This window comes from Brienomyrus brachyistius, chromosome 8 (genome assembly GCF_023856365.1).
Source record: "Brienomyrus brachyistius isolate T26 chromosome 8, BBRACH_0.4, whole genome shotgun sequence".
In the NCBI taxonomy this organism is placed as follows: domain Eukaryota; kingdom Metazoa; phylum Chordata; class Actinopteri; order Osteoglossiformes; family Mormyridae; genus Brienomyrus; species Brienomyrus brachyistius.
Window position 1 is genome coordinate 8,101,309 of NC_064540.1, and position 2,795 is coordinate 8,104,103.

Consider the following 2,795-nt stretch of genomic DNA (forward strand, 5'->3'; position numbering starts at 1 on the left):
TATAAAGATCAGTCTCCAGTGATATTGGGCACTTTGACTTCCTTTTGCATCTTTTCAGTTTGTCCCTGTTACTTAAATTACTGCATGTATTTTTTTCCTCGTGTTGCCATTTTGGATCTATCTATTAACCAAGGTAATTTATTGACTAAAATGGTAATAACTCATTTTTAGGGAAGGTAGCTTATTGCTTAGGAAAGAGACATTTATCTTATATATTAATATTAATCAAAAATACTTTATTTTCAGGAGAAGTCATAGCTTGAATAAAAAACTATAAATGTTTAAGATTGCAAATTATGTGCACTGCAAAGGAATAAACATGCGACATAAAATGAAATCTTTAATGTTTCTTCTGCCAGAGTTGTATTGTGTAAACATCAAGAAAGACAGATGTGGGACTAGCAGTGCAGTCCAGTAATGCATTTGCTCCACCTTTCGCAAACTGAATGAGACCTCAAGGGAGACCTTTCTAGTTTTATAATATTCAAAGATCTGCGTAATGCTTAAAATGTTCACCATGCCAAAATGATAATAGCTTTATATTTGATTTATGATTACGAAATGCTTGCTCCATGGATGACATTTCATTCTGCTCTGCCACACATGCTTGACACAGAAGCCATCTTTTAAGTGACTTTTTCACAGCACATATTTCAGGACAAGCTTAAACAGTCTTCCCCTAATCAAAGCACACATTATTGCACGTAATTAACTGCATCTTGCAGAAAACTTACATTTTAGCAGCATCTTCACAAACATTTAATTAATTATTAAAGTGCAAATACCTGTATTAAGGAGCTAAAACAAGTAAAAGGTCCTGTAATGGCATCCAAATCCTAGACATTCTGCAGATTCCATTCCAAATCCTGCCGGTTTACAGTTAATTCAAATGATGCAGTGACCATTACCCTGGAGATCTGAGCAGCTTAAAGCGGCAGGTCACCCCAAAATCAAAGAATCATATTTTTCAGATATGCTGTAGTGTGCTATTTATCCATCGAAATTGTTGTGGTGAGTTACCTAGTTTTGGAAATATTGGCTGCAGAAATCTTCACTTGAATATAATGGGACTGAATGATATTCAAGCTGTGACGACTGAAGCGGCAAAAAATATCTTTAAAGAATTCTATAGCAATGTCTCTTACCAGAAATCAAGACTTGGTTACTCAAGATACTTCACAGACCTTATAGTGAGAAGTTTCATGTGGGAGCTATTTTCTTTCTATCAAACTCCACACACAAACCGTATCACTGCACAGAAGATAGCGCCAGGGCATTTGTGCTCCTGACAGTGTAACTAGATGTAAACATCAATAACGTGTTGGCTGAGCTCCAACATTAGCTAGCTCAGTGATGCTAGGTGAGCTAGCAGTATCAGTTAGCATCAGCTACCAACAATAACAAATAGCAGCAATACTTTCTTATTTAATAATAATAATTGCTTGATACTGTTATCTCACCTAGCACCGCTGACCTAACATTAATGTTTACACCCAGTCACATTCTCAGGAGCACAAATGTCCTAGCGCTCAGATAATCAATATTATCCATAAATACTATATTTGTTCCCTATCGATCAATATTATCGATAAATACAATAATTTTTGGCTATCATTTTTTTCCAGCTAAAAATGTGCGTGTCAACTGTTTTCGTTGTTAGTTACTAATTCTATTTTCATTGGGCCAAACTACGTTATCAAAAACACAGGAAAAATCCTTTTTTCCCCCCTCCAGTTCTGTGATAAGTACACCCCTCCAAAAAGATGAGCACACTGCATATCCACTGCACGCACTGCTAAATCCCTAGCAAAGTAAACCTGCTTGTGTTTCTCATCAAAAGTCTAAAGTATAGCTTCTTATCTTATTTTTTTGCGTGAATGTGATCATGATGGTTATTGTTCTTATTCAATTCCATAATTTAGGCATTATGTTTACGTTTTCTGTACAGTAACGACCACTGCTGCTGTGCAGTTTATTTGGGCTGTGTTTCATGCTCCTGTTTCAACAGGGGAAAACAAAAGGTGAAAAGTATGATTTAATTATGTTTTGAGTATTTTTTTGCATTTGTGTCATGAGCTGTAAACACAATAAAAAATATTGGAAATTAAAGGCTGTACAGCACGGTTTTTAAAGACATTTATAACATGCATTGCTTGGAAACAGAAATACAAAACAGGCTATCATACATATCCATTCATTCACTGATTCAAGCAAGTAAAAATGTGGACTGATGGCAGGGAGATGGGATGGAGCAAAAACATAGATTGGCTGGGGGTCCACAAGGACTGGATTGGAAACACTGATCTAGATATTCTTTGTGGCAATAACTGATAATGCAAATTCAGATACTGCTTCTGCACAGTGATACAGCTGGTGTGTTAAGTTTGGTAGATATGCTATATCCTTAGCCAATCTCCATAACTAGACTGCTCTCATCAACAGACTAGATAGATAAATAGCAGGACAGCATATCTGATTTTCTTTTATTTTTGGGGTGAACTGCCACTTTAAGCGAGTAAAACCCGAGGGTGGAGTTTATAATACAATCATAAAAAAATACCAGGTTCCCATAGCTTTATAGGTAAGACCAGACCTATGACTCGACAAGGCAAAAATGAATGCATTTGACAAATGTAACTAATTTACATAAATGATTACATAATAATAATAATGATAATAATAGTAATAATGATTAGAGATGGCACCATTCCGATATCCACTACCAGTATCAGGCTGAAACCTGCAAATAATGTTAGACTGGATATTGGGGGGACGGGGGGGGGGGATGGGGGGGA